This window comes from Otolemur garnettii, unplaced genomic scaffold, assembly GCF_000181295.1.
Source record: "Otolemur garnettii isolate 467f Iridium unplaced genomic scaffold, OtoGar3 scaffold00018, whole genome shotgun sequence".
Classification (NCBI taxonomy): Eukaryota; Metazoa; Chordata; class Mammalia; order Primates; family Galagidae; genus Otolemur; species Otolemur garnettii.
The window spans coordinates 28,438,422-28,448,545 of NW_003852413.1; the positions used below are offsets into that span (position 1 = coordinate 28,438,422).

General features: G+C 45.0%; 1 protein-coding gene and 1 pseudogene across 2 annotated transcripts in view; one reads left to right on the forward strand and one right to left on the reverse strand.

Annotated features, from left to right (window-relative positions):
• ACSF2 (acyl-CoA synthetase family member 2) overlaps nucleotides 1-10,124 on the forward strand; it is a 46,880-nt gene that overhangs the window by 1,292 nt on the left and 35,464 nt on the right. The window lies entirely within an intron of this gene.
• LOC100953965 lies at nucleotides 2,957-3,480 on the reverse strand (annotated as a pseudogene). The gene has a single exon (XR_153273.3). The product of XR_153273.3 is annotated as a 40S ribosomal protein S12 pseudogene (transcript).

A 10,124-nucleotide genomic window follows, 5' to 3' on the forward strand; every position in this document is an offset into this window, starting at 1 on the left:
GTCTGGAGAACTAGATTTGATATTAAAAAAAAAAAGTTGGGTGGAGGAGTTGGAGGGAGGTACACGCTCCTTTTTGGCTAGAAGGCCAAGATCATGCCTTTTGATTTGCTGGTTCCTGAAAGGTAGAAAGCATGCAATGCTATAACGTCAATCTGCCTAATTTCCTGAAAAAATAGAGCTGAGCTAGGTCCTCACCCAGCTCTGTCACTTGCTACTTCCCAGTGGCCCCTAGACAAGTTCAGCCCTCCTCCCACCCACAGCCTCCAAGCCTCTCCTCCTGGACTCCTGGGTGCCCCCTCAGGCTGGGAGGACTCTAAGGAAAGTTACTCCCCAATGTGTACACATATTATAATGCTAAATCAGGGCACTGTGGTAACATTTCTGACCTTTGACCTTTTTGTGTATAAACAAAACAAGTCACTTACCTGCTATAGGACTGTGACCTCTGGGGGGTGGGGGCGCAGAAGGCCTCAGTGAAATTCTGTCTCTGTCAGGAGAGACCCATTTATCCAGAGATGGTTTTTTTCTGGGCGCTTGGCCTAACTCTTTCCCTTCTCTTCCTCTCCCTGTGTTTGCATCCCTACCAGCTGACCATGGTGGTTTTGTCAGGTTTCTTTCCGCCCTTCCCCATCAGAAAACATCAGGGTTCAAACATTCAGTGAGCATTCCTGAGATCAGATGCTGTGTTAAGCGCCCAGTCAGGGCTGTGAACTCAGTCTCCAGCCCCCTAGGAACTTGCAGGCCAGTGGGAGGAAAAGATAAATCAAGGTGATCACAGCTCAAAACTCTAAGTGCCTTGGTGAGGAATGTTCCTGGACTTCTGTCCCCTGCTTTTTCTGATGTGGTCACCCACAGCCTGCGGGCCAGCTGCCAACATCCAGATTTATTACTGATTAGATCCCTGCTTTTCTCTGGTAGGAAAGAGCAGGGACTTTGAAGCCAGACTACCTTGGTGAAAGCTCTGGCTTCTCATCTGCTGGTTGTAATGTAACCTCTGAGCCTGGTTGGTCTGTCACTAGGGCTGAAGAACCCAAGTTTATCCTTCTCCTCCGCCTTTCTTTTTTTTTTTTTTCTTTTTTTTTGAGACAGAGCCTCAAGCTATCCCCCTGGGTAGAGTACTATGGCATCACAGCTCACAGCAACCTCCAACTCCTGGGCTCAAGTGAGTCTCCTGCCTCAGCCTCCCAAGTAGCTGGGACTACAGGCGCCCACCACAACGCCCGGCCATTTTTTGGTTGCAGCCATCATTGTTGTTTGGCGGTCCTGGGCTGGGGATTTGAACCCGCCACCTTAGGTGTATGTGGGTGGCGCCTTAGCCGCTTGAGCCACAGGCCCCGAGCCTCCTCCGCCAGCAAGGCTGGTCCCCTCAAACCTTCCTATGGAGTCTGGGAGGGAATTCCAACTGAATTAAAAGTATGAGAGAATCCCCTCCTCTTTCTTGGACCTGATTCTTTTTCCTGGTCAGTTGCCAAGATGATAGCTTCTGCCCAGGCACAAGTCCAGTCCTCGGATCTGCTAGACATTTCTCCCTTGTAGCCACGGCAGACTATCCAGAGTCTTTTTCCCTGGAAGGAAAGAAGAAGCTGCCTGTTGTTTTCCATAGCTTCTCACCACCAACTCCTTCACCTTATCCACTCACCTATTTCCCCAGGTGACGCCAGGGCTTCAGTGGCCCTCCATACCCAGGATAGCAGGCTTCCTTCAGACCTCACCTAAAGCTAGGAGCAGCTACATTGTGATATTGGGAACACTCAGAGTTAGGAAGGACTGAGATTGGGTGTGCTGCTCAGAGCTGGTGGTGAGGACAGAGTACTTGGGCTCCATGGACTACGCCGGGGGTGGTGGTGATGGCTGTAATCACCGAGGATTGTTGACCTAAAGGAAAAAAGCTAAGGCAAAATTAACATAAGTGGAGAGGTTCTTTGGACCAAGTTTGAGGACTACAGCTGGGGAGCATAGGTTCTAGTTACACACTCCAATTAATGGCAGTTGCAAGTGAATTTTTAAAGGAAAAGTGGAGGGAATTCCTAGGTGGTTTACCAAGAATTTATGTTATTGTAATGTAAGCTATAGATTGGCTATAAATTTTTCTTCGTAGCACAAATTCCTGGGTGGGGCCAGTGGGTGAGGCCTCTAGTTAGGAACAAAAGTGCCTTTAGACAATTGCTCCCAGGCATGAGGGTGGGGGTGGGGGTTGGGGGATTGGGGCTGGGGGTCCGGGCATGACTGAAGCCTCAAACTCACAACTCTCTGGGCTTGATGAATTTTGCATACCTCACAACTTGTTCTAAGCTCCTTCTTACCTAAAAAACTACAATTTAAGCAAAGGTGGCTCACGCCTGTAATCTTAGCCCTCTGGGAGGCTCAGGTGGGTGGATTCCGTGAGCTCATGAGGTAGAGACCAGCCTGAGCAAGAGCGAGACCTGGTCTCTAAAACTAGCTGGGCGTTGTGGCAGGTGTCCCAGCTACTCCAGAGGCTGAGGCAAGAAAATCACTTGAACCGGAGTTGGAGGTTGCTGTGAGCTATGATGCCACGGCACTCTACCCAGGGCAACAGCTTGAGACTCTATCTCAAAAACAAACAAACAAACAAACATAAACACTACAATTCCAACACCTAGAGAATTATAAAGTGCTATTTCTATATGAGGAGCTTGTGTTAAGCCTGGAAGTGTTTTAGGTGGTATCCACAAATAGAAAAAAATACTTTTTCCTTAATTCCCAAAATAAGATTTACAAATGATTTCTTTCTTCTTCTTCTTCTTCTTCCTCTTCTTCTTCTTCTTCTTTCTTCTTTCTTCTTCTTTCTTCTTTTTTTTTTTTTTGCAGTTTTTGGCCAGGGCTGGGTTTGAAGCCATCACCTCTGGCATATGGGGCGACCACTCTACTTCTTTGAGCCACAGGTGCTGCCCCTACAAATGATTTCTTTCTTTCTTTCTTTCTTTTTTGGGGAACATGAACCAAAGTTTTTTTTGTTCATTTCTTGCATTCGAAGTACACTTCAATGACATCCTTGGCCAGAGATTCTTTGCCATAATCCTTGCCTACTACACAACTGCAGCCAACCACTTTACGGGGTTTCCCCTCTCTGTCAATTTTACAAAGGCCTACCCATTCCTCTAGTTTCTTGTTGTCATCAACCTTAATTAGGTTGATTTGGTGTTCAGCACAAAGGGCCTCCACCAACTTGACTTACATAGGCTCATCACAGTTGGATGCAAAGCACACAAAGATGGGCTTGGCACTTGTCTAAGGCTTTGGCAGCTTCGTGGATTCCACATGCAAGGCCATCATGGATGAGGGCGGTCTTCAGCACCTCTTGTAAAGCCGTGTTAATGCCCATTACACCTCCAGCAGCGATGCCTCCCTCGGCCATGGCAGTGGGTTACGGGTGAAGTTGAATTTTGACCTCACCTAAGCCTCTGCCTCCGCGCTATCGGTGGCAGGAGGGAAAGAGCTACAAAAGATTTCTTAATGACCTCTGTATTCATCCCTTTGCCAATCTGCCAGTCTAAATGTAACAATAGAAATAAACTATGGGGCGGGGTGTGGTCGCTCACACCTATAATCCTAGTACACTGGGAGGTGATGGTGGGTAGATTGCTTGAGCTCAGGAGATAGAAACCAGCCTGAGTGAGAGCAAGATCCTATCTCTAAGAAAAAAGAAAGAAAGAAAATGAACAATGGTAACTTCAATTAGACACTTTAAAGAAAAGAAACTATGGGCTTGGCGCCTGTGGCTCAAGCGGCTAAAGTGCCAGCCACATACACTAGAGCTGGCGGGTTCCAATCCAGCCCCGGCCTGCCAAACGACAATGACAACTACAACCAAAAAATAGCCGGGTGTTGTGGTGGGCACCTGTGGTCCCAGCTACTTGAGAGGCTGAGGCAACAGAATCACTTAAGCCCAGGAATTGAAGGTTGCTGTGAGCTATGATGCCACAGCACTCTACCCAGGGCAACAGCTTGAGGCTCTGTCTCAAAATAAAATAAAATAAAATAGAAAAGAAACTATGGTGTACATATACTAAAAATTGAAATGATATAGAGAAGATTGGCATGGCATGGCCCCTTTAAAAAAAAAAAAGAAAGAAAAGCTACTATGAACTTGACTATTGCAGATGGTACACGTCTGTGTACCCTCCCTTACCTTAGGTTGCTGTTTACTGTGGAGGGTGTAGCAGGGAATACAAAGATAAATGAGCTTGTTTTCACTGATAGAGCTCTTTACTTAAAGGGGACCCACAGGGGAAGGCCATTGACACACTGATTCAATGAAGAAAGTGTGCAGTACCATTAAGGATATCAATTGAACCCAGAAGAATATTTTTGGTGGGAATGAAAGGGAAGACTTCTTGAAGAGGCTGGGATTTCATCCTGATCCCTGGAATGATAGGGCTGCAGTCTGAAGTAGGAAACCTTCATACTTATGTGAAATGTCACTTGTGCTTGGATCACTGTGAACCCTGAATATGAAACCTGCCTAACTTCCTCCCATTATATTACTTATTCAATTTACAGATAGAAACTTTGGAGCCAGGCACATCTGGATTCATACAAACTACTTTCTAGCTGAGTAGCTTTTGACTTTAGCTGAACTTGACTTTTTAATTTATAAAAAGTCATCTTCTGGCTTGGCACTTGTAGCTCAAGCGGCTAAAGTGCCAGCCACATACACCAGAGCTGGCAGGTTTGAATCCAGCCTGGGCCTGCCAAACAACAATGAAAACTACAACCAAAAAATAGCCGGGCATTGTGGCGGGTGCCTGTAGTCCCAGCTACTTGGGAGGCTGAGGCAAGAGAATCACTTAAGCCCAGGAGTTTGAGGTTGCTGTGAGCTGTGATGCCATGGCACTCTACCCAGGGCAACAGCTTGAGGCTCTGTCTCAAAAAATAAAAAAAAAAAAACCACACAATAAAACAAAAGTCATCTTCTGCGATTAAATGAAGTTACATAAGAAAATGCATAACACACAGCTTGACGCCAAGGACATGTTCAGCCTGTTGCACTGGTGAGCTACTTCACAGGGCTGCTTGTACAACAAAGGCATTGCACATTTTTGCAGTGACCCTGAGGTCTACAGTTTAATAACTGTGCCTGGAGAGTAGGAGGGAGAAGCTTCCAGCAGGGCAACTGCTTAAGCAAAGGTGGGACTGCTCAGGATATGCTGACAGATCTGTGCTTATGCTGAGGATTGGAATAAAGCTGATGGTGTGTTCAACCAGCCAACATGCAAGGTGTAATTTCATCTCTTGAGTTGGCTTTGCCATGGGAGTGTCCTGATAATGATGGGTGCCAACAATTTGGCCATCGCCTTTCCCTTTAGGACTAAACATACCGTGTTTCTAGCTTACAAATCATGTTTTGTAAACCTTGGTGGTGTGATGTGTTCCTCAATTTGGGAGTTTCATGACAGGAAAGCAAGTATCAGTCCTATCACTTCTAACTCAAACTCAGTGTGGCTTTGGGCAAGTTACTCAACCTCTCTGCATCTTTTTTTTAAATGATATGCAATTATCATAAATATTACAAATATTTTACTTTATTTATTTTATTTATTTATTTTGAGACAGAGTCTCAAGCTGTCGCCCTGGGTAGAGTGCTGTGACATCACAGCTCACAGCAACCTCCTACTATTGGGCTTAAGCAATTCTCTTGCCTCTCTGCATCTTAGATTCTTTGTCAAGTAGGCTGCTTGGACAAGATGCACTCAACATTTCTGTAGACATTCTGTGATTCCTAAAGAGATTGGAGTTTGAGCCTAATCCTTGAAACTAATAGGGCTGTGATTTGAAGTATGCAATCTTCATATTTGTATGAAATTTCACATGGGGTTGATCCTTTATTAACCCTGAGTATGAAGCTCTTGACTTCCTGACATTTTGTGATTCTGTAGCCCTCTGTGTGAATGGAAAACATCAAGGGTTTTGATGATGGAAAGTTAAGATCTAGGCCTTGTATATATCTTAGTAATCCCATTAAGGGAGGAATGTCCTGGATCGTCCCCCCAACTTCTGGATGCTCTTTCCCTGGTGGCTTTGTTCAAGTGTCCCAAGGTAAGACCTATAACATGGATGCCTTCTGATCCTAAGTATTTCAGTCTTTCAGAAATGCCCCATCTTGGGCAGCACCTGTGGCTCAATAGGCAGGGTGCTGGCCCCATATACCAAGGGTGATGGGTTCAAACCCAGCCCCGGCCAAACTGCTACAAAAAATAATAATAATAACCAGGCATTATGGCAGGTGCCTGTAGTCCCAGCTACTCAAGAGACTGAGGCAAGAGAATCGCCTAAGTTCAGGACTTGGAGGTTGCTGTGAGCTGTGTGATGCCACGGCACTCTACCGTGGGCGATAAAGTGAAAACTCTGTCTCTAAAAAAAAAAAAAGAAAGAAATGCCTCATCTAGGCAGGGTGAGGTGGCTCACGCCTATAATCCCAGCACTTATGAGGCCGAGACAGGTGGATTGCTTGAGCTCACAGGTTCAAGACTAGCTTGAGCCAGAGCAAGACCTCATCTCTAAAAATAGCCCGGCATTTTGGCCAGCACCTGTAAGTCCCAGCTACTTGGGAGGCTTGAGGCAACAGAATTGCTTAAGCCCAGGAGTTTGAGGTTGTGTGAGCTAAAATGCCACAGCACTCTACCAAGGGTGACAAAGTGTGACTCTGTCTCAAAAAAAAAAAAATAAATAAATAAATAATGCCCCATCTTCTTGAGAGAGTTTGGTGGGCCCAAATTATACTTCCTATGTGATTTCTTTACATATTCACAAATACACACACATTAGTGGATGCTTTCTTCCACTAATAAAGAGTATCTTGTTTAAATTTTTTTTTTGAGACAGAGTCTCACTTTATTGCCGTGGGTAAAGTGCCATGGCATCATAGCTCACAGCAATATCAAACTCTTGGGCTCAAGCGATCCTCCTACCTCAGTCTCTCAAATAACTGAGACTACAGGTGCCCACCACAACACCTGGCTAGTTTTTTCTACTTTTACTTATTTATTTATTTATTTATTTTGCCATTTTTGGCTGGGGCTGGGTTTGAACCCAACACCTCTGGCATATGGGGCCGGTGCCCTTCTCCTTTGAGCCACAGGCACCGCCCTACTTATTTATTTTTTTGAGACAGAGTCTTATTTTGTCACCCTCAGTAGAGTGCCACGGTGTCATAGTTCACAGCAACCTCAAACTCTTGGGCTCAACTGATCCTCTTGCCTCAGCCTCCCGAGCAGCTGGGACTACAGGTGCCTGCCTGCCACAACGCACAGCTATTTTTAGAGATGGGGGTCTCATTCTTCCTCAAGCTGGTCTCAAACTCCGGAGCTCAAGTAATCCACCTGCCTCAGGCTCTCAGAGTGCTGGGATTATAGGCTTGAGCTGTGAACTGGCCATTTTCAAAATCTTTATTGTAGCTCTTACTACTCAGGAGTTCTTTGTAGTCTGTGTCTTTCATAGACCACCTACTACCTCCAGGAATTTCTTTTGGGTGGTGAAAAGATCATGGCTCTTTATAGTGTAAAGACAGTAAACTGTCTTAAGTGTGCAGTTCAATGAATTTTAACAAATGTATATACTGGGCCAGGCATAGTGGCTCATGTCTATAATTCTAACACTCCGAGGCTGAGGCGGGTAGATTGCCTAAGCCCACAGGTTCGAGGCCAGCCTGAGCCAGAGTAAGACCCCATCTCTAGAAATAGCCAGGCATTGTGGAGGGTGCCTATCGTGCCAGCTACTCAGGAGGCTGAGGCAAGAGGATTGCTTGAGCCCAAGAGTTTGAGATTCCTGCAAGCTATGACGCCACAGAACTCTACCAAGGGTGACAAAGTGAGACTCTCTCAAACAAACAAACGAACAAAAACCAAAACCAAACAAACAAAAACCCCCCAATTGAATACACCCATTACTCAATACCCAAAGATTTAGAAATTATTGATCACTTTAAAATAGGACTGTGTAGTAGAAATAGAATGTGAACCCTTATGTAATTTTACGTTTCCTAGTAGTTATCCTTTGAAAGCAAAAAGATCTAGAAATAGAAGACATTAGTTTTAGTGATCTATTTTGTTTAGCGCAGTATAGCCAAAATATGAACATGTAATCAATATTCAACATATAATCAATCTTCTAAAACTTGCTAATAAGGCCACATGTGGTGGCTGATGCCTGTATTGCAGATACTAGCACTCTGCAAGGCAAGACAGGTGGATTGCTTGAGCTTAGGAGTTTGAGACCAGCCTCAGCAAGAGTAAGATCCTGTCTCTACTAAAAATAGAAAACTAGTGGTAGGGCACGCCTGTAGTTCCAGCTACTTGGGAGGCTGAGGCAGGAAGATTACTTGAGCCCAAGAGTTGTGGTTACTGTGAGCTATGATGATTCCACGGCACTCTAGCCTGGGCAACAAAGTGAAATTTTGTCTCAAAAAATAAAAAATGCTAGTGAAATATTTTATATCCTTTTTTTTTTTTTTTTTTTTTTGAGACGGAGTCTCACTTTGTCACTCTTGGTAGAGTGCTATAGCATCACAACTCACAGCAACCGCCAGCTCCTGGGCTTAGGCGATTCTCTTGCCTCAACCTCCCAAGTAGCTGGGACTACAGGCATCTGCCACAACACCCGACTATTTTTTGTTGCAACTTGGCTGGGGCCAGGTTCTAACCCACCAACCTTGCTACATGGGGCCGGCACCCTACTCACTGAACCACGGGTGCCACCCGTGCCCGGCTAGTTTTTCTTTCTTTTTTTTGAGGCAGAGTATTCATTACATAACCCTCGGCAGAGGCACCCACCACAACACTGGAAATTTTTTGCTTGTAGTTGTCAATGTTGTTTGGCAGTCCTGGACTGGATTTGAACCTGCCAGCTCCGGTGTATGTGGCTGGCACCCTAGCTGCTGAGCTACAGGCACTGAGCCTAGTTTTTCTATTTTTAGTAGTGCTAGGATCTAGTTGTTGCTCTGGCTGATCTCGAACTCCTGAGCTCAAGCAATCTACCTGCCTCAGCCTCCCAGAGTGCTAGGATTATAGACATGAGCTGCTGTACCCAACCAGCAAAGTGATAAGTTTAATCGTGCTCTTTTTTGGATTTTATTTGCCACAATAGCACCTTCATTTTCTTGAACAATAGCTGTGCATTGGCACATTGTACCTGGTATAAATTACAGGTTCAAACTTAGTAACGTAGGGTTGTTCCCTTCTGCCCAAGCATCAGTCATCTCTACCCCCATGTCACCAACAGTTCAATCACTAGCTCAGTGGCTCTGTGCAAATTAGGGAAAGGAGCTTGGTAAATGGCATGGGGACTGGAAGAATGAGATAATGAGTCTGGGGTGGTATACAAGGGAGGTGGAAGAGGAGACCCTGCCTTTCAGTTGCCATGGACTAGGAGATACATTGGACCAGTCAGCTAGGACATAAGGTAAACGTGTTGAATGAGAAACCAGGCTTTCCTTGGGTTACAACAGGTGAACTTTCATGGACAGATCAAAGCTCTTCCTCATTGCATAAATGTTGATCTTCACCTTGGCACTTCACATAACAGGTGCTGTGGGTCTCTTTCTGTCCATTTCAGGAAGTTGCTCCATCTTTTGAATGCTTTAGGTATCCTTCTTAGGAAATCATCAAACCCTGCGGATTTTTATTCTTAAAATTTCATATGAAAAAGAATTTTTAAATATAGTCACATGAAGAAAATAACAAAAACTTTTTTTTTTTTTTGAGACAGAGTCTCACTATGTCACCCTCGGGAGAATGCCATGGTGTTATAGCTCACAGCAATCTCAAACTCTTGGGCTTAAGCAATTCTCTTGCCTCAGCTTCCCAAGTAGCTAGGACTACAGGGCCCCACCACAACACCTGGCTACATTTTTGTCACAGTTGTCATTGTTGTTTAGCTGGCCCGGGCTGTGTTCAAATCCACCAGCCTCAGTGTATATGGCCAATTCTGTAACCACTGTTCTACAGGCCCTGAGCCATAACAAATACTTGTGTACCTCGCATTCAGAGTTAAAATTTAACCATGTTTTAGAAAAAAAAAATTTTTTTTTTGTAGAGACAAAGTCTCACTTAATTGCCCTCGGTAGAGTGCTATGGCATCATTCAGCTCCCAGCAACCTCCAACTCTTG